We start from the raw sequence: 23,108 nt of genomic DNA, 5'->3' as shown, positions 1-23,108 counted from the left end.
AAGGTGTTTAAAAGCTCTGGAAGAAATATTTTATGATATTCGATAAGCATTAGAGAGTGGCAGGTAAACCAAAACTACTTTCTTCTGCGCCTTCGAATACAAAACAATATGAAACAAAAAGTAAGCATCGTTGAAAAGTTTTAGTGCTAGTTATTTCTTCTGATCGAAGAGAGTAAAACATGAACTTTTGGTCGTTAAAATAAATAATTTGCACTTAAACGAATGTCAGCTAAAGAAAACATTTTATTTTGTACAAAATATACGCGAAAATTAAATCGAAAAACACTTAACAAAATTGAAAGGTTTTAAAGAATTCTGTATTGCAGCTCAGGGATTTTTAGAAAAATCTTATATCGCAAAAACTTAAACGTGTGCCAGCTAAACCAATGTTCCTATATTTTTCAAACAATATGGAGGAAGCATTTAACAACCTCAGAATATTCTATAAAATATATTATCACAATAATCTTTTTCTTCAGATGGCAAACATAACTGATTTATGCTTAACAAAGAGATTTGTTCTTAAACGAATGTCAGCTAAATTAAAATTACTTATTTTTTGAACTTTTGACCAAGAGTATTTCAGTAGGAATCTGAAGAGCGAATTTCGAATTGGTTAAAAGCACTGAAAAATATGTTATGGTATATTGATGGACTTTGGCGAGTGGCAGGTAAACTAAAACCACTTTCCCATCGCCTTTCAATACGAAACAAACACTTGGCATTGATGAAATGTTCTAGAGGATAGTCATTTCTTCAATTCGTAACTAGCAAAACAAAACTCCTTGTTCCTTAAAAAGAAAATTCGCTCTTAAACGAGTGTCAGCTAAATAAAAATTTCTCATTTTTCAAACTTTTGTCAAAGAGAATTTCAGTACCTAGCTTAAAACTGAATTTCGAAGTGATTAAAAGTTCTGAAAAATTAGGTATAATAGTCTAAGAAGCTTTTATAGGATATTGATAAACATAAGCTAGTGGCAGGTACAACAAATTAACATTTTTCCTCCGCCTTTGAATGCAAAACTATATGAATAGAAATTCGGCAACGTTTGAATGTTCTAGGGGATAGTTATCACTACAGATTCATATGGAAGGAATTGGCACTTAAAAGAGTGGCAGAAAAATGAAAATTACATATTTTCTTAACTTTTCACACAAAATATATCAGCAAAAATTTGAAAAGCATATTTCAAAGTGGTTTAAGCTCTGAAGAATTGTGTAGCATAGTCTAAGGAATATTTTATGGGATACTGATAACAATTAGCAAGTGGCAGGTAAACCGAAACCACTTTTTTTCTCCGCCTTCAAATCGAAAAATTAAAAAAAAATCACCAGGCATTGGTTGAATGTTCAAGGAGATAATTATTACTTCAGATTGAAAAAGTACAACGCAAACGAATGGTTATAAGGAAAAATTTGGCACTTAAACGAATGGCAGCTAAATGAATATTACTTATTTTTTGAACATTTGACACTAAGTGTTTCGGGAGCAATCTGAAAAGCGGATTTCGGAGTGTTTAAAGAAGAATTATGTATTTTAGTCTATGATTATGAACATTAGCGAGTGGCAGGTAAACCAAAACTACTTTTTTCTTCCCCTTTAAATGTAAAACAATATGAAAGAACTATTTGGGGTTGAACGAATATTATATTCTTTATATCATAACTTGCAAAACATAAATGCTGGGCCTTCAGAAAGAAATTTGCACTTAAGCGAGTGTCAGTTAGACGAAAATTTTTCATTTTCGACTTTTCAGCCAACAAATAAATAGAAGGCCATGAGAAACCCCCTTCTTTAAATGATAAATTCGGCATTTTTATCTGAGGAACAATTTGGGAAGGTGGCATATTGCCACACGAGTGGCAGCTAAATGAAAACTACTATTTTTTTATTAGATCAATTGAATGTCTTATTTTCGACAAATGAAGGCCATGAGAAACCGCCTATTTTAATAATAAATCCTGCATTTTTATCTGAGAAATAATATAAAAAACGAGTGGCAGCTAAATCAAAACTACTAAATTTCTCGGTTAAATCAATTCATTTTTGCAAGACAAAGAAAATGTAGCAGTCATTTGACAAAATTGGATTGTTTCAAAGAAATTTATATTCTAGTCTAGTGAAAAATTATTAATTTGTGAAATATAAAGCAATATTTTGACAATTTAACAAGTTTGAATTTAAGTTTAAAGTCTGATTTTATAAGTTTTACATTAGCAGTTTGGCGGATTTGCTGGAATATTAGAAATTTAATAAACTCATAAATTTTGAGAAAAGTTATGCAGCTTTTCAAGTTCCTTGGAATTTCGAAAATATGTCCTTAAATTATTCTAGATAAGGATAAAAGATTTAAGCTTTTATTAAATTTTTTCATTAGCATCTAGCAGCTCTCAACTCCACCACTGTTGGTTTCAAATAAGGTATTTTATGACCTATATAATTCTAAGAATATATTTTTAATATTTATTTATGCGGTTTCTCAATATAATTTGGAAAATACATGGGGGAACTAATAATACATTTTTTGTCCTCCAAAATTTGAAATTCCTAAAATGTATCAAAAAAATTCCCATGGCTTTTATTTTCGAATTACTTCAGGTTGCGACAAATGCAAGTGTTTCTGAAATTAACCACAAAAACCGCAGCCCAACATATGGTGCCCAAAAACAAAATATTGATGAATTTTTACATTTTTGAATTTTTTTCGCTTTTGCATTCCAAGCCAGCAAGTCTGCTGCACAACAAAAATATTGGAAATATAACTTGTTTTTAAGTGCCCCTTGGTGGGTTCTCTAAATTTATTTATCTTGGCAAAAAAATAAAAAAAATTGTTTGAATTTAAATATTTGCTTCAAGACTTTGTTTGGCTTTGGATGCCAGTAACTGAGATAATTATTTTAAATTTTTTTTCGGGTAGCAAATCAAATGTTGTCAAGATAAAAGCAATTCTATGTCTCTATCTCTACGTTACGATTATGTGAGTGTCGGTATGTCTCCGTAGATATGGCCAAGTGGTTTTATAATCAACTGCCAAGTTTTTTTGCACAAAAAAAGATATTAATATTATTACTATTATTTTCTGTTGGCTACTCCAACGTTATACAACAAATCAGTTAGTTTTGTTTAAACAATTTATTTACTTTTATTTAGAACGAGAAAAAAAAATTAAACGAAATAAAGAAATTATCTATTTTTCTTTTTTTTTTTTGTCTTGTTTTCTATTTATTTTCCGAATAGATAACTGGCCATAGACACAAAACAATGTCACTTCCATTGGCTGACATTTTGGCAAATAAGCGCAAAATTTAAACAATTTCGTTTTTTTTTATTTTGTTAAGCTTTTGTTTTTGTGTGGCTGTGGGTGGCTGGCTGTTGCCTCGTTATGGTCTAAATATTAGTGACAACTTTTAAAACAAAACAAAGCCCAAGCCACTACTGGTGCTGCTGCCTGGTTATCGTTGTTTGTTTTGCCATTCTATACCCCCACAGAAAAAAAATAGAACCTAATATTAAATAATCCAGCCAAACACGCGTCGCAGATTGGGAGGAGACATCATTTTTTGGAGGAAATCGTGTCGGGCGCATTACTCTAAATTAAATATAATTAAAATGCCACCTCGTGGATTATGTGGCCCAGAATTGGCGCTAGAACAATTATAATTTATTGTTAGAGAGAGAGCGAGACTAAAGTGGATAATTATACCAGGAATTTCGGCAATGTTATATGTCTTTCGAGATGAGTTTTTAATCCCCTCAAAAAGAAAGAAAAAACGTCATTCAGAGTTAAGTGTGATTCATTGAGAGGAAAAAAAATTGATGTTCTTGGGATTTTAAGTTAACGATAAATCCTGGTTAGCATTACAAAAGGGTTAGTCATATTTGTTTTCGTCTTAAATCACCTGTCAACATCTTTTCATATTTTATAAATATTTTTTTTCGTTTAGCTTGAGGTGAAAATGATTGAGACGATTTTTTATACCCTCAGCCATATGGCTAGAGAGCAAATGATACCCTCTCTAGCCATATGGCTGAGGGTATAAAAAATCGTCTACGGTCAAAACGTGCCTCATCGAAATAACGTTTTTAGACCCTAGGTCTGTTTGGACCTAATCCGTTTCAGGGCATTTGGAGTCGATCTAGCGATGTCCATCCGTCCTTCCGTCTGTCTGTCTGGCTGGCTGGTGCGCACAAGTAATCTCGAAGCGAGTACACGATTTGGTCTAAACTTGGTACATCGTAATATTTTTATCAAACTTATACCGAGTTCGGAGATGGGCAATATCGGACCACTTCTTCTGGTACCTCCCGCACAAAATATCAACATTTTCAGAGAAAATAATTTAATGCACAGAAAGTGAAAGGATAAACAGAATTTGCTCCAACTTTGCACGAAAATGGGCAATATCGGCCAACTCCATCAAGTGCCTCCCCCACAAAGGCAAAAAATTTTCAATAATTATATCTCTTATAAAACGTGATGTAAGAGTCCGATAATCTTCAAATTACACATATCACAATATTTTTAATAATCTGGCGTGAATATGGAATATATCGGTCCACTCCGTCCACTACCTCCCCCCCAAAGGGTCAACATTTTAAATATTCATGAAGCTTATAAAACACGAAATTTACATCCGATTCCACTGAAACTTGGCACATCTCAATATATTTCAATCAACACAAAATCTATTATAAAAATGGTAGAGATCAGACCATTCCTTCTGGTACCTCCCCCCCCAAAGGGTCGAAGCTTTGAAAAACCAAAACGATCATGAAACCCGAAATAAGCACCCGGTTCTCGTCAAATCACACACATCACGATATTTTTATCAACTTAAGGTCTGGTGTGAAGATGGGATATATATAGGCCCAATCCTTGTAGTACCTCCCAACAAAAGCTTAAAGTTTTGAATATCCATGAGGCTCATAAAACGGGAAATTAACATCCGATTCCACTCAGATTTGGGGTATCTCAATATTTCCATTTACACAAAATCTATTATAAGAATGGTAGAGATCAGACGATTCCTTCTGGTTCTTCCCCCATAAAGGGTCGAAGCTTTGAAAAACTAAGAAGATCATAAACCCCGAAATAAGCATCTGGTTCTTCTCAAATTTCACACATCACGATATTGTTATTAACCCAAGGTCTGGTGTGAAAATGGTATATATCGGACCATTCATTCTAGTACCTCCCACACAAAGGGTCAAAATTTTGAATATCCTTGAAGCCCATAAAATTCAAAATTAATATCCGATTCCACTCAGACTTGGTACATCTCAACATTTCCATCAACACAAGATCTGTTATAAAGGTTGTACAGATCGGACCATTTCCTCTGGTGTAACCCCCCATTGGATTCACGATTTTCGAGAAGCAAAACGCTCAAAGAAAGTGAGATAAGCATAAAACTCTCTTCAAATTTCGCACATCTAAATATTTTTTATTGATCTGTTGCGAGGATGATATGTATCTGCCAACCCCTTCTGATACCTCACCCACAAAGGGTCACAGTTTGTTACATGGGGAAGGCAGCGAAATAGACCCATAGCTACTTTTGAGGATCTTCATATAATCACTTTCTGAGTCAGTACGTCTGTCCGTCCGCCTGACAATGTATTCTTGTAAACAAATTGAAGGACACATTTACTATCCCAATGAGATGACATTTTCTAAACCATATTTCTTTGGCCCAAGGACAAACCCTATTGAAATTGGTGAGAATCGTTTCAAATTTACAAATAGCTCCCATTTATATCTTCCACCGATTTCGGTACCAGATATGTTATAGAGCTCGGAAATACCTTTGCCAAATTTTATTAAGATCGGTTCATATTTGGATACAGCTCGCATCAAATGGCCAATATCAGTCCAAATGACCTGAATTTTGGCACATCCGACCGAATTCAGTCTAGAGGCAAGCAAGTCGAATTTGGTGAAAATCGGTTCAGATATAGCTATAGTTCCCATATATATTTCATCCGATTTGGGAGTTTAAATCCCCCACACGCGTAATATTCACTCTACAAGAATGATATTTGGTACCGAATATCTTATAGAGCTCGGAAATACCTTTGCCAAATTTTATCGAGATCGGTTCCGATTTGGATATAGCTCCCATATATATCTTCAATCGATTTTGTGTTAATTGTGCAATGAATGGCCAATATTAGTTCAGATGACCTGAATTTTGGCATATCCGACCGAATTTTAGAGCTCGGAAATACCTTTTCCAAGTTGTATCGAGATCGATCTATTATATCCTTAATCCGATTTCAGTTTTATTGTGCAAATAATGGCTAATATCAGCCCAAATGGATTGCATTCCGGGACGTACGTTTCCATTTGGTGGAAGTCAGCTCCGATTTATATATTTTTTTTTAATAAAACCCTTCTCGATGTGATAACTGCACTCTATGGCAATGTTATTTAGTATAAAAGATAACAATGTCTTCGTCAAATTTGGTGAAAATCGTTTCAGAATTGGTTATGCCTCCCATATATTTTTCCTCAGAAACCAAATGATAACTGCTCTAAAGCCATATGTTGATAGGTGGTATGATCTACTTGTAGGGTATCGGCCCCGGTTTCCTTATTGGTTTTCCGTTTAGCTTGAGGTCAACCTTAAAAAAAAACACAAGAATTTTGTTTTTATATTTTCATTTATTTTTCCGATATTTTGACTACCTTCAATGGTCATCATCAGGGAGTTTTTAAAATGTCTGTAAATCAATACTCTGTAAATCAAAGAGAAAGTTTTGAAATAGAGAAAAAGAAAGGAGGGAAAAAATCAAAAACAAAATTCTTTATTACGTCTTCGTTTTATTAATCACACAGCCCACTATGTTGGCTGATTGATCACCTCGCCGGGCTTAGGCTAAGTCCCCAAAAAGAACCTGGCAATGTCCCAACCCACCATCAACGCAAAGAATTTAATAACCTGTTGCTTAATAGCTTTCTGTGGTATGCATACATAATTAGTTGATGTGTTCTCCTCCCCCCCCCTCCTCCTCCCTCTCTCTCTGCTTCTCATTTTCCAAGAATATATTACATATATGGTATGACCAATGCCTGTGGTGTTGTTATGGCCATTTGATCGGTGGTGTTGTTGTACAAAATTCTTGTTTGACATGGCCGGGACCAGAAATGAAAAAAAAATTACTGAAATTACAAAATATGGCTTTAACGCCCAGCTACTGGGCCCAAGATATGCTCATGATTTATGGCAGCGGATAAAGACTAAAGAATGCCAAAGGAAAATCTCCATAGAAAAATTTTATGAAAAAATCTAGTTTTCCTTTGTCTATGCAGATGAAGGAAAACTAAAAACAAAATCTCCAGCTGATAAATATTCTAAATCGTGTAAAGTCATTATGTTTTTGAATCTTGCCAAGGCATGTGCCTCTATTTCTTTAAACACCAGCCATTTCGATGGACACAATTGGGTTGATGATGATGCCGACGACAGATGTTTCCTTTGTAAGATCTTCCTTTTGAGAGAGCGAGCGAATGAAAAAATAAGAAGTGCATTTGAATCCCGTATTTTATTGTCTGTTCCTGTTGTTTGCAATGCAAGGCATTGTCCTTTTTTTGCTTCACATCAGGATGTAACCATAACAACGAAAACTAATGTGTGTTTGTGTGTGTATACCTCAAATCCAGCAGGAATTGACTGACAATCATTTACCAGCTCATCATTTCCTTTGTTTTGTTTCGCTTGCTTCTCTTGTGGTTGTTGTTTTTATTTTCCACTCAAATGATTTCCTTTAAGTCAAGAAAAAAATTTCTTTTAAAATAACAACAACTCTACCTGAAACAACAGGATATTTGGTAGTCCGCACACACATATACCCTCATACATTAAGGATTCCCTGTTTATCTGCTTGTATCCTGTGTGAAATGAAATGAGAATTTTTATTTGGGACACTGGGAACAAACAGAGAGAGAGAGAGAGAGAGCTGGAGAGGGAAAGGTAATTTTTAAGAGAGAGAGTGAGAGCGATCTTCTATTTCCTTTATAAAGGCATTCAACTCTCTATGGTACGTGTTAAATAATGTTGGTATCCTGCCATCGTCCTGCATATGTTCCTAAGCAGATGTTCAACCAAAAAAAAAACACATTCAACAACAAAAGAAATTCCTACACTGAGCAAAACTGAATAGCAATATTGAATTGTTGTTTTTAAAAATTTGTTATGCCTAACTAAGACGCAGGCGATCGAATTTTTGTTATGCCTAACTAGAACACAGGAGATTGCGTACTTAAGGACTCCTTGTGCCACAACTGACATCTGTCGGTGTGTGTGATTTTGAAAATCAAATTCCATTGCAAGGAACACCTGCTTAACTCATTCAAAGATTTCGAATACAGTTTTCAATAGAAATATTAGAAAATATTAAATGGTCCTAAATAATATTTTCATTTTTCTCGAAAAGTGCGAGGATTTTAAAAATACCGGTAAACACCCGTCAAAACCTGGCGATTTTTTGCCATAAATTTTCATGAAAAAGGGTTCTTTTCCCAAAAATTCACAATTTTCAAATATTTACAAAAAATACCGAAACAATATTCTAAGAAAACTTGTGAAATTTTGAAGATTTTATAAAATTTATTACCAACACTTTACCAAAACATGTTAAAAAATATCAGGCCATTGAAGTATATCCTCAGCAAATGTGCGATTACTTAAATATATTTTGACTTGTGTTATGGGTATTCTAATTCTTCCGAAGGTGATATGTAAAATTTGAAAAGAATAGGATGCATATTTCGCATTTTATGAGCGTTTTAGTTATTCAAAATTTTTAATCTTTGTGGGTGAGGTACCAAAAGGAGTGAACCGATATATCCCTTCTTCACACCAGATCTTGCGTTGAAAAAGATAATGAAATGTGCCGAACTAGAAATGAATCCGATGATTTTTCGCCTCTTATGACCTTCGTGTTTATTCAAAATGTTGACCAAATACTGTATTAGTAAAAACATTAGTGTGTGTGTGAAATTTGAAGTGAATCGTATCTTTATTTTATGAGAGTTAGAATTATTCATAAATTCTGGCCCGTTGTGCGGAGTTACCAGAAAGAGTGGTCCTTTCTATTTGTTCTTCATACCAGTTCTTGGGTTGTTAGAAATATTGGGATGTGTGAAATTTGAAGGAAATCAGATGCTTATTTTACATTTTATGAACATATTGGTTAATTCGAATTTTAACCTCATTGGGAGGTACCTGATGGAGTAGTCCCAAATATTCTATCTTCACACCAGATGGTGTATTGATGGAAACATTAAAATGTGTCGTGCTTAAAAGGAATCCGATGCTCTTTTCGCCTTTTATGAGCTTCAAGATAATTTAACATTTTGACCCTTAATGGGGGCGGTACCAGAGAGAGTGATCAGTTCTTCACACCTGAGTTGATAGAAATATTGCGATGCACGAAACTCGAAGACAATCGGACACATGTTTCACATTTTATATGAGTCATCATTTTTCAAAATGTTGACCCTTTGTGGGGGAGATACATTATGGAGTGGATCGATATTGTCCATTTTCACACGTGACCTAATACTAATAAAAATATTAGGATTTGCAAAGTTTACAAAAAATTGGATGATTCCCTCTTGTCTGATGAGGTACATTATTTTCTGTGAAAATTTAGATTTTCTGGTAGGGGGATACGAGAAGGAGTGGACCGATATTGCCCACCTCCGAACTCGATCTAAGTTTGATAATAATATTACGTTGTACCAAGTTTGGACCAAATCGGATACTCTCTCTCGAGGGTTATCGTGCGCACCAGATAGACAGACATACAGACGGACGAACGGACCCCTATAGATCGACTCCAAATCTCCTAAAACGAATTTGATGCAAAGAGACCTAGGTTTTAAAACCGTTATTGCAAATGGGCACGCCCATAAAAGTGGACTATAATTCTCAAATTTGATGCTAAAAATATTTGAAGAAATATTAAAAAAACACGTTTTTTTTAAACTCAAAATAAAATAAAATCCGTAAAAATAGCCATTTACGTAGGGCCAAAAAATAGTTATTAAAAACATGATCAAAATACACCGTCGACATAAGATTTTTTTTTTTTTTTTTTTTTTTTTGAAGAAAATTAATTTTAATCTCAAAATTTCAAAAACATCCGCGTTTTAATAAAAAATAATCTCAAAATAGTCATTAAAAAATTAATAGAATGATTTTTAAAAATAAAGTGATTTCAATACCCAAAATTTTCTTTAAATCTTTATCTTTAAGGCTTTTTAACATTTTCCTAAGAAAACTATTCCAAAAAAATCATATTTGGGCGTTTAAAAACAGTAGGTAAAAGGAAGTGATATAAAAACACGAAATTGTTCTCAAAAAATTCCTATAATCGTCCTTAAACATTTTCTTCAAATATAAGAAAGATATCAACGATTTAATTCAAACAAGTTTTTTTAATATTTCGTTTTCGTATCAGAGGCTACTGAATACAACCCCCGAAAAAAATTTTAAAATGAACCTATATCCTTTCCAATTTCAAAAAATTTGCCTTAAAATCTTCTTTTAATATTCACAAATTTATTGCCTAAAAGTATGCTTTAAAATATCCAAGATTTTCAAATGTCCATTGTCAAAATATTTACCAAATTTTTGAATTATTTTATGAATCACGTTTCAAGAACTCCAAAATATTCATTTAGCATGCATTTCTTGTGCCAAAACCAAGATTAAAAGTGCTACTAGCAACGCAGCGATTTAACCTAAAGATATTGGCTAAACCCCTCAGTTTTCTTAACTCATAACACTCAATATTTATGATGCGAAAAATATTATTAGAAAACCTTGGTTGTTAACATGAACCCAGAGGTTGAGCCTCAAAGTATGCTTTCAGATATCATTGTAGTCGTTGTTATAATGTTTAAGAAGACTATTGAATGCATTACTCTTTGAAGGCCTTATATCGAGAATTTTAAAATATATTAGACATCAACATATGCCGCAAAAGTTCTGCAGGCTAAATTCTTTCTTAAATAATTCAAAAATTTCAAATAAAAATATATTTTTTTATTTTAATAAAACACAAAATCCTTAATAGATTCCCATTTAAAGTCTTCGTAATATCTACGCATAGTGTGACAATCCTAAAAGTATGCTTTACTTTTTATGAGCACATAATTCACACAGTCTACGACAAAACAAGATTACATTACAAGGCGCCCACATATTTGCCACAAACTATAAGAAATTATTTCCTAATGACTCATCCTGAAAGTATGCCATGCATTTTGAATAATAATGTAAGCAGCTATAAGTATACTCTTCTCTTTTAAAAGGAGGAAATGGGGAAATATTTAAGCGAATTTGTGCAATTTTAAATGAAATTTAGAGATTTTCCAAACAATTTCCGTAAATAAGAACAACTTCCAAATACCGTTTTTTTAGTAATTATAAAAAATTAAAAAAATAATTTTTTTGAACAATCCTCAAGTATTTTTTTGCAATAAATTTATTTAGTTAGGAAAACAGTAGCTGCTTTAAACAGCAACCACACACAAAAATAAATATTGCAATCTATGCCAAACACACAGAGGCAGCAACACAAGTTTCCCCATTATAGCCTCTGGTCCTTGCGTCGACCTGCCTACCTCTCTTCCCATCTACAGCGGTAGCAGCATCAACTGCACGTACTTAACCTCTAACACAGAATATTGTTGTTGTTGGCGGCGATTGTTGAGTAGATGATTGTTTGCTACCAGTAAATGAACTTTTTCTGCTATCTTGATGATGACAACCAACCAACCAACGATGAGGATGATGAAGATGATAAAGAGGAACCAGAAAGACAACAACAACAAGAAGAAGAAGTGCAATAACAACAACAGCCATAATCAACAAGTATACTTTGTGGTATTCACAAGAAGCTTAAATATTCTATACGTGGGTATATAATACACCACACACATACAGACGACATACATATATTTAGCCATCCATGTAGGTATTGCGGAACCACTAAAACCCTAGATGGAAAATGGGGGATTAGGCGCAGGCGCCAACCAGTGCCACCGAGGCTCAACTCAAGAACCCGTACTTGACAATTAAACTTAGTTAAGCCATTTCGAACAGCTGCTGCCAGCCATTAGGCCATTTAAGAGCACACATATGTGGCCCGAACAAAGCAAAATCTTGTTGAATACTTGCATTAATTTAAAAGTAGATAAACTAAAGAACGGCGAAGAAAAAGCAGACAGTTTGAGATTATTAACAAATAAAAAGTGGTTACATCAGCAGCAACTATCTCCTAATATTTTGCAATCTCCGACAATGATGTTAGCTCTGACAGGTTTACCACTTGCACTTGCATTTTAAACTGGTAAGCGTTCGAAGGCAGCCAGCAGCAAAAATAGAGGCTGGTAGAGGAAAAAAAAGTTATGTTATGTAGACAGTAAACTTTTTTTCTTGTAGAAAACAAAGACCTCCACTTCAAACTTTACAATCAGCCATGGAAGCCCCCCTTGTTCATGTTTTTCCCCAACAACATTAAACCTTTCATTTTTTCCCCTAGTAATAACAAAAGAGAAGAAATTCCTTATTTTTCTTCTTCCAACAGGCCATGGCCACTGTTACCCATAATTTGGTCTATATCAGCAACAGCAGCAGCAGCATTCAATCGTTAGCCAAGAACAATGGTTGACATCCAGTTGCCTTGGCTGGCTGGTTGTAACCGGCTGGCCACCTCTTTGCAACAAAAAACAGCAACTGACTTTTGTTTGCAAACTACAAATAAAACAGAACAGCTCACGAAAACCTCCACAAAACACAGTCAGCAGTCCAGAGAGTTAAACAGGTTTTCTTGATTATTGAACAAAAAAAAACTTAAAATTCATATAAAATGTATAATTGTACACCACAAGCAACTAAGATAGGTACAAGGTCCGGGGGGCAAAAATCTAAAATAATTTTTCTATAGGATAAAAAAAGCTCTCGGAGACCAATGAATTTTCTATAGAAAAAAACTTGGTCAGGGAGAAAATCGGCTCTCTAGGACCCGCGAACTTTTTTCTATAGAAAAAACTTGGTCCCGCGGACCAACGAATTTTTTTCTATAGAAAAAACTTGGTCCCGAGGACCAACAATTTTTTTTCTATAGAAAAAACTTGGTCCCAAGGACCAGTGAATTTTTTTCTATAGAAAAAACTTGGTCCTTTGGACGAATGAATTTTTTTTATAAAAAAAATGGTCCTGTGGACGAATGAATTTTTTTTCTATACAAAAAACTTGATCCCGAGCACCTACGATTTTTTTTCTACAGAAAAAACTTTGTCCGGGGAACCAATGAATTTTTTTCTATAGAAAAAACTTGGTCTCGAGGACTAGCGATTTTTTTTTTCTTTAAAAAAAATTGGTCCCGTAAACCAACGCTTTTTCATAGAAAAAACTTATTATGTCCGCAGGACTTTCGGTATAGAAATTGCCATGTAGGTCCTCGTTTTGGTATAGCCCCCATATGACGGTACCTCCCGATATTCGGTATTTTGATGATTTTAGCGACATTGTTCATCGGAATTGATTCAAATTTGGTATTTGAAGTTCGTAATGGATACGGCAGCCTAAGGCAGAAAATTGTGCATGTCCACATTTTGGTATAGCCCCCATATAATAGTACCTCCCTATATTAATAATATTAGCTACATTATTCAGTGATTTTTTTTTTTTTTGTCAAGTTTCGCAGTTGAATATTGTAATGGCTTATGACAAAAGTTGCCTGTGAAGGTCCACTGTGTCGATTAGACCCTAATATATATTACGGCTGCAATTTTTAGGATTTTAACAGAATTTTTAACGGATTTTATTTTTTGAAAATTGTCAAATTCGAGTATTCAAATTTCGACTCGGCAGAACTTACAGCTTTTTTTACTTTTTTTTTCTCAAAATCCTAAAGTCTATTGAATTTCTTTCTGAGGTTAAACATTTTTTTCTAAAGGAAAACCACTGTTGTTTTATATTTTTCCATTCTCCATTTTTTCTCTTTCCTTTCAAAACTCTCCTTGACCTCTCTCACTCAATCCCCATTATATAATAATCAAAATCTGTAATTATCTAGCCAGTTAGTCATTGACGTCGTCGCCACCGAAGTCGTTATTGGCAAATTATTGTTATTGGCAAATTTTATTTTTGTATTGGTGAACAGGTATGAACACTTGTTGGAGTTGCTGGTATGCACCACATTTACACCTATGGGGTTGGCGCTCTCTCTCTCTCCTCTCTCTTGCTCTTTGTTGTTATGACTAATATTGCGAAAAATGAAAACACCTTTGATCAAATCAACAAAGAATTTATGAAGATACGTCAGAGAACATAAAAAAATTGCACACCCATAAATGTTGATAAGCCTGCCCAGGGGGGACGGAATTAAGTTTAAAATTTGATGTGATTTTTATTTAAATCAAGGGAAGTATTTTGTGTTCTGTTGCATTGTTCATTTGCTATTTTATAATATTACTGTTTTTTTGTTGTTGTCTGAAATCGTCAGAAGAGGCGAGAGAACAGCAATAAATGTCAGAACCGAATTCGCTAACGTAATACAGAAGAAACCCATCTGTGTTAATGAGAACTTTGACTTGAAATTGCAAGGTTTCCAAGTAAACAAAAAAAATTAACAACGCAACGAATAAACAAAACAAACATGAAGTAAACGCTGTTCGCTAAGCGTCATAAGCTTACTACTGCTTCGTGGTTTTGTTGTTGTTGCTTCTGTATTGCTTTTTTAGCATGTTCAATAGCAAAAAAAAATCGCTTGTAATTAACTTAAAACCTTTAAATAAACACACATGCACTCACACTCAGAAACAAATCGGAATATCCAGTAAAAAGCAAATGACAAATCAAAGAAAAAATAATTAAAAACAAATGAAAAGGCAGTAAGTTAGGCCGGGTAGAACTTTGAAGACCCTCCACCATTTGGAAAGAATTTGAAAATTTAAAAAAAAAGATAAATAAATAAGAAATAGTATTCTATATAAATTCTGTTAAAATATTAAAAATACCGAATATAGGGATGCACCGTTTATGGGGTCTATACGAAGACGTGGACCTGCAATTTTCTGTCACAGGCTGTAGTACCCATTACGAAGCACAAATTTGAAATTTTAACAATTTCGGTAAATAATGTAGCTAAAATCATAAAAATACGAAAATATAGGGAGGTACCGATATTTAGGAGCTATAGGAAGACCTGCTCAGATAATTTTCGGTCACAGACTGTATTTTTCATTAGGAACTTCAAATACGAAATTTGGAGCAATTCCCGTGTATGAAGACGCTAAAATCATCAAAATACCGAAAATAGGGAGTTACCGATATTTAAGGGCTATACGAAGACGTGGACCTGCACAGACAAAGTTCGGTCTTAGGCTGTAGTATCCATTACCAACTTCAAATACCAAATTTGAAACAAGTTCCGTGAATAAAGACCCTAAAATCTTCAAAATACCGAATATCGAGAGGTACGATTATATGGGGGCTATACGAAGACGTGACCCCGCACAGACAACTTCCTGTCATAGGCTGTAGTATCCATTACGAACTTCAAGTACCAAATTTGAAACAATTCCGTTTAATAATGTCGCTTAAATCAGCAAAATACCGAAAATAGGAAGGTACCGATATATGGGAGCTATACGAAGGCGTGGACCTGCACGGAAAAATTTTTCTTATAGGCTGTAGTACACATTACGAACTTCAAATAACAAATTTGAAATAATTCCGGTGAATAATGTTGCTAAAATCATCAAAATATCGAAAATAGGGAGGTATCGTTATATGGGGGCTATACAAAGATCTGGACCTGCAAATCCAATTTTCTGTCATAGGCTGTAGTATCCATTACCAACTTCAAATACCAAATTTGAAACATTTTCGGTGAATAATGTCGTTTAAATCACCAAAATACCGAATATAGGGAGATACCGTTATATGGGGGATATACCAAAACGTGGACCTACATGGCCCATTTTCAATATCAAAAGTCCTGCAGACATAATATACATTTGAGTAAAATTTTATCAACCTACTTCAATTCGTTCGGAGACTAGAGTGACTTCCAACGACGGTTAGGCAGACGGGCGGTCATCGTTAAATCGACATAGAATTTTATGCTTATCAAGAATATACTTTGTGGAGTCTAAAATGTATATTTCGAGGTGTTACAAACGGTATGACAAATTTAATATACCCTCCATACTATGATTCGAAAATTTGGTCCTTCGACCTTATGTTATTAGCCTAAAAACAAACTTATAATATCAGGGACAAGCTTTAAAAATGACTTTACTTTATTTCAATAAAACTGAAAATTTGGTCCTTCGACCTTATGTCATTAGCCTGAACCAAGCTATTAAATATCATCAAATTCTAAAAAAATCAAAATTTTTGTTCTTCCTCCACATGTCATAAGCCTTAAGAGAGACTATTAATACATTACATTTTCATAAAATCGAAAATTTGGTCCTTCGACACCACATCCCATGAACCTAAAAGAAGTTGTTAAAAACGGCCTTACATCACAAAGTAAAATAGTTATAGGTATATAAATTACTTGAAAGTAAAATCTGCTTGATTTGGACACTGGCAATATTATTTTTTGAAAAACATTTGGTCCTTCGACCACATTCAAACCATTTGTCACAGGTAAATACCCCATTCTCCATTGTTTATAAACAAAACAACTAGAGCTTTGCGAACTTCTCCCTCCATATGGATATATTATTCACCATTTTTTTATTGTGAATTTTTTTGCGATAAAACTAAAAAATGCAAATTCGAGGAAAACAAAAAATCAATGTGTGAATGTGGCAGAATGAATGGCGGCATACATAAATGGCTTGTATTGACATGAATACCTTAACTTTTGTGCATTTAATTAAACTAAATACATTAATGGCCAAACAAGCTCGAGAGTTATCCAGAGTGGGTTAAACCTACCAAAAAAGGCCTAAGCTTTTGTTTCAGCCACAAGGTGACCGAAGTGAGTGACCCAAAAAAGTAAAGAAAAGAACAACACCAAGTAGAAGGTAAGCAACCAATCAGCCATCCATTCTTTTTCTTTCTTCTTGTTATGGATTAAGAAAACAAAAAAGAAAACTTAAAAATAGCTTTCATTTTCAGTTGTCTTTCGTTTACAGCCGAGAGGTGGCGAGAGAGGGCTTTAACTTCCCCACTACTGTGTTTTTATTTTCTTTTCTCAGTATCGGAATTCCATTCAAATGAAAGCAAAGCAAACACACAGAAAAAATAGATTCATCTCAGTTTTCAGTATTTAAATGCATTTTCATTTCTCGGCGATTAAAAGAGGGTATCTACACAAAAGGTGATGTGGCTTGAAGATATCGCTGTTAGGTAGAAAAAAGAGTTAAACAAAGACAGACGAGGGTTGGGAAATTGAGAAAAGTAAAATTCGGTAAGTGCAATTTGGGGAGTTTCAAAATAAACTATTTCCTGGGCTTCAGGCATATAAGCCAAGCAGACTCTATGATATGTAAAATAAAATCGGAATATCTTCAGAAATGGTGGATGCTTTAATGAGCATTTCTGCATCAAAAGTCGAAATCGTCTTTTAGATTTTAATAATACATTCCATTATTAGATTTTATCAAGTCCTAAATGGTAATTTTCGGAAGATATAAATCTGGAGGGAGCTGGTGAAAAGTCGTTCAAAAGTCGATTTTAAAATGATTATCACATTTAAAACCAGACTTTGGCTTTTCAATGTCAGAAGACGATTGTTAGAAAATCATCAAAGTCGATTTTTCTCCGGGCCTAACAAAAAATCCTGGATAGACCTCTGAGTTAGATACTCTGCTATTATCTCAGAAACGATTCGTAGCTGGTCATAGCCTACTCCTAATACTCAACATTTTCAGTCGGGCGCGTTTTTCTGATGTGATGGATGTGACTCTGGTCCCAACTGTCTCAGATCTCACGGCTAATGGTCACGACTGTTTCAAATTTTAGGAATAATGCAGAAATGGGACTTGCCCGATAAGAGTCCTATTCAAGCCTAATCTCAACGGCATTGGCATTGGATTATCCTTATCTTAAAGTAAATGATCTCGCCTAGGCCTCATGATAGAGGTAATGGACATAACTGACCCTTATTGTGGCCCTGATCTCAAAGATGATGGTGTACGGGATAATGATCCGAATTGACCTATAGCTGAGATATAATGGTACATACAGACCCAAATATCAGTTGAGACGGGCCTTGATGACCCTGACTAGCCCTTATTTCGGAGGTAAAACTTCTTACTCATAACAATGTGAGAGATAATCATCCTAAGTGAACCAAATATCCGAGATAATGGTCTCAACTGCCTTTGATCTCATAAATAATGGTCCTGGCTGCTTATTTTCTCAATGATAGGCATTTATTTTACAGATTAACATCTCCATCTACCATACTTCTATTAGCGATGATGTCCTGATAAGCAGTCGTGTCATAGGTATTGTTTCCAACTTACCTTTATCTCAGAGAAAATGATCCTAACTGGCGCTATCTGGAGAAAGTTGTTCTGACTTGACCACTGACTGACTGACTGATAAATCGCATAGGTTTTAGTCTGCATTAGCCCTGATTTTTACTTCCCATAACCTCCAAGAAAATGTTCCTGGGTGACAGTATAGCCCCCTTACCATCCTTCCCATACCTCTACCATATGTAATACTACTGCATATAAGTTATCTAAGAAATAATGGTGCTGTCAAGGTATATAAGATCCAGTCCTTGCCCTTCTTTCTGAAGTGATGGACTAAACTGCCCTGAAATGTGTCTTGTTATCTTCGAGGTGGTATTGCTGATCGAGGTTGTGGAGAGATAAATGGCCTTATCGTCCTGTTCTCGAAGATAATGACCTTAATTCTTATTGCCCAAATTTCAGAGAAATGTGTCCTGTTATCTTCGAGGTGGTATTGCTGATCGAGGTTATGGAGAGATAAATGAGCTGATCGTCCTTTTCTCGAACATAATGACCTTAATTCTTACTGCCCAAATTTCAGAGAAATGTGTCCTGTTATCTCCAAGGTAGTATTGCTGATCGAAATTGTGGAGAGATAAATGGCCTTATCGTTCTGTTCTCGAAGATACTAATTATATCACTGATGGAGAACCCGGCTGACTTCACTTTAAAGAAAAAGATTAAAATTCTTTCGGGCCTCTTTGATTTCCGATAATACCCTCCTTTTCTCCCACAAGTTCTCCGACACCACCTGCATCTGCCAGCCCTCGTTTGTATTTGTATCTACTTCGAACTGTCCAGCGTTTGTTGCGCTTGCTCTGCAGCGGCTGGGTCTAAGGAAATTCCAATGAATTCGAAAACTTGTTTTCTTTTTTTTCCAACTTCGTTTTTTTTTCTTTTCTTGGTGAACAGAAATATTTTTAAGCCCGACTTTATTTAGCATCGCCACAAGACAGAGAGAAAAAGTCAGTGAGAGAGAGCGAGAGGTGGCCACTAACGAAGTAGTAATAAAAAGTCATTATTGATGATGTTGTTGGTGTTGTTATTGGTTTTAGCTACAATTTGACTGCAGGCCAAATGATCTATTATTAGTTTTTGTTGTAGAAATGAGAGTTGTTGACGTTTAAAATAACTACAAATGAAACTGAAATGAAAAGATTCAAATTAAAAACTCCATTACGATTTGGGCCCTAATGGCTAATGATTTTAAATATTTATTTGCAAAAATTCCAATGGAATTTCTTCGATCATTCATTCGTTTTTAGCTCCGGGTTTTGTGTTGATGTTGTTTTTGTTGTTATTTTAGTATTTAATTTACCATAAATATCCAAAATATCCGGGGAGGTTATGGGGAGATTATTGAATCCGTGGAGTTATAATGGGTTTTCCGATTCGATTTGCTTCTCGCTCTGTAATCCAAGTTTTGTAATTTGTTTTGACTATTTCTTTCCTCCTTTAAAAATCAGTTTTTTTTTTCAATAAATTATTTTCTTCACTCCACTTGTATTGTTGTTGTTTTTATTGCTAATTAGGTGTGTGTGTGTTATTTTTATTGATGAACTAATCCCCAAACACAGGTCTAGAGTTTTACACTTTAAACCGTAACCGTTTCGCTTTTATTTAATTCTATTTCTTTTTTTTTTTTTTTTTTTTCAATTTAAGTTTTATCCAATTTTTCTATTGATTTTAAATTCGGTTTACGCGTTGTTTTTTTTTCTGCTTTCGGCTTAGCTTTTACGTTTTTGTTCTACTCTCAAATCGCTGTTTAAACCGACAACTACAACCTAATTTGTTCTTTTATTGTGAATTAAGTTTACGAAGCGCGAATAACAAACACAAAAGCGAACAGTGATGAAGAAACAAGACGGACGCGCGATACCCTAACTAAAGCGTTTACGACGGGTGCTTTGGTTTGCGAGTTGAAAACCCTCTCGGCTTAGACGAGCTCTACGTTCCGTACGTTTCAGCGGCTGAAATAACTCTACTGTACTGGCTGCGGCAACAGACGTTAGCCTAACCAGACCGGGGCTGGCTGCCTGGTTTACATTAAACATGCAGTGGCAGCACAAAATTCGACGCATACACGCAAACCAGCCAGCGAGCGAGCGAGCAGCTGTTAGCTGTTGGTTGAGGTTTAAAGGAAAAGCAACAACAACAAAGGCTGCGACGACTACGACGACCAACCAATGACGATAATAACAACGGCAATAATATCGATGATATTTAGATACTCACACAGATACTCGCCACACGAAACACTCACACACAGAGGCTTAAGATAAAAGATAATTCACCAATACCCATGAAACTACCTTTGCACTCATTCTCTCACACTCTCCTCTCTTCTACCTATTGTGCACGTGCTCTTAGTTAACAGGGTTTTGTTTGTGCCTGACAACAATATCCAAAGAGAGCAAGAGCACCAACATTGGAGAGGCTCTCCGTTAAACAAAGATATCGAAATAACTAGAATGCTTGCTAGCTAAGTAACTAACCAACAGGGATGGGAAATCTGAATGTACCTAAAAGTACATTTTGTACCAACAACGCTTTGTAACGAATAATAATCTTCTTTAGAAAGCTATGAGAGTTTTAATTTAACTGCCACTAAAATATTCACATATTTGGGAGTAAAGTAAAGGTGCACTTCAAGTTAATGTGCATTTCTGCCAGTTATTTTGGTGGCAATAAAATGCAATTAGTCTGCATATGTTTTGCTCTTAATAAAGTAATTCTGAGATTGTATTAAAAAAAAAAAACAAAACGCTAACACTTTTTTATACCCTCCACCTTGAAAAGAAGGCCGTAGACCCATAAAGTATACATATGACCCATAAAGTATATCATGATCGGCATTAAAATTTAAGTCGATTTAATGATGTCCGTCTGTCTGTCTGTTGAAACATCGATACAGCCCACATTCTTTGAGTCAAAATTTGACCGAACAATTTGTATTGTGTCTAGGATGGTTGGTATTGAAAATGAGATATATAGGTTCACGTTATGGTATAGCCGCCTTATAACGTTACCTCCCGACATTCTGTATTTTGATGATTTTTGCAACATTTTTCCACCGATTTGTCTAAAAATTGGTATTTGTAGTTGATAATGGGTTCTAGCTTCGGTGCAAAACATTGTGTGTATAGGTCCACATTTTTGTATAGCCCCCATATAAGCGTACCTCCCAAAATTCTGTATTTTTATGATTTTTGCCACATTTTCTCACGTATTTGTCTAAAAATTTGTTTTTTGTAGTTTATAATGGGTTCTAGCTGCGTTGACATTGAATATTTACGATCCTGCTAAAACTCTTCAAATCGCAAAACATACCTCGTTCTTTATTTGGCGTTTTTATTATACCCTCAGCCATATGGCTAGAGAGGGTATATATCATTTGGTACGGCCAAAACGTGCCTAGTCGAAATAACGGCTTTAGACCCTAGGTCTCTTTGGACCAAATGCGTTTCAGGACTTTTGGAGTCGATTTAGCGACGATGGTTCATTTGTCTCTCTGACTGGTTGGTGCGCACGATAACTCTCGAAGAGAGACTATCCGATCTGGTCCAAACTTGTTACATCGTAATATTTTTGTCAAACTTGGATCAAGATCCGCGATGGGCTATATCGGCCCACTCCTTCTGGTATTTCCCCCACAAAAGGTCAAAATTCTCATAGAAAATAATTTACCGCAAAGGAAGAGAACGAATAATCTAATTTTGTGCAAACTTTGCAAATAGTGATATTAGCACTACCGCAAGATTGGGTGCGAGAATGAACAAGATCGGACTACTACTTCTAGTACCTTCCTCACAAAGGATCCAAATTTGGAATATTTAAAACGCTCATGAAATGTGAAACATGCCTTTAGATTCTCTTCAAATTTCACACATACCAATATTTTTACCATTGCAAAATCGAGTGTGAAGATAGAGTATAGCGGACCACTCCTCCCCACAAAGGGTCAACATATTGAATAACAAAATGCGAAATATGCATCCGATTATTTTCAAACTTCGCACATCCCAATATTTCTACGAAAACAAGATGAGATGTGAAGTTGGGATATATCGAACCACTCTTTTGAATACCATGTCCACAAAGGGTCAACATTTGGAATATCTAAATCGCTTATAAAATGCATCAGATTTTATTGAAGAATGAACTCGGGGTAAAGCCATTTAAATTCCAAAAAGTCAAAGACCAACTTACACCGCAATAGAAAGAAAATAGACTCAAAAGAGCTATAGAGATGTTTCGCTTGGCCGAAAGTGGTGAACTGCCGAATTTGGTTTTCTCCGATGAGAAAACATTCCCTGTTCAGCAATTTGTAAACAAACAAAATGATCGTGTTTACTTGCCAAAGAGGTCAGCTGGAAATGTGCACCTTCGGTTGGCCACCAGAAATCAAGCGCCGGCCATGGTGATGGTGTGGGCCGCCATAACAGCCGATGGTCGCTCTCTGCTCGTTCGAATCGACCGTGGCATCAGAATAAATACCGAATATTGTCGCGAAAATATTCTGGAGGGTGTATTAAAGCCTTTGGCATGCAAACATTTTGGTCGCAGACCTTGTACATTCCAACAGGACTAAGCACCATCGCACTC

The 23,108-nt window shown here is 35.0% G+C and overlaps 1 protein-coding gene across 2 annotated transcripts in view; it reads right to left on the bottom strand.

The window, feature by feature from the left end:
- The window catches only part of LOC101887688 (protein numb), an 85,742-nt gene that overhangs the window by 25,619 nt on the left and 37,015 nt on the right, over positions 1-23,108 (bottom strand). Inside the window, exon 1 of one of the 2 annotated variants that reach the window (XM_005186704.4) lies at positions 19,822-20,523. The exons of the other annotated variant lie outside the window; for it this stretch is intronic. The gene's annotated coding sequence lies outside the window, so the exon portion shown is untranslated. Of the gene's footprint in view, positions 1-19,821; positions 20,524-23,108 lie in introns of those variants that run through there. 2 annotated transcript variants of the gene reach the window in all.

Source organism: Musca domestica, unplaced genomic scaffold, assembly GCF_030504385.1.
Source record: "Musca domestica strain aabys unplaced genomic scaffold, Musca_domestica.polishedcontigs.V.1.1 209, whole genome shotgun sequence".
Taxonomy (NCBI): domain Eukaryota; kingdom Metazoa; phylum Arthropoda; class Insecta; order Diptera; family Muscidae; genus Musca; species Musca domestica.
The sequence above is the reverse complement of the archived record's forward strand: the minus strand, read 5'-3'. Positions and strand labels throughout refer to the sequence as shown.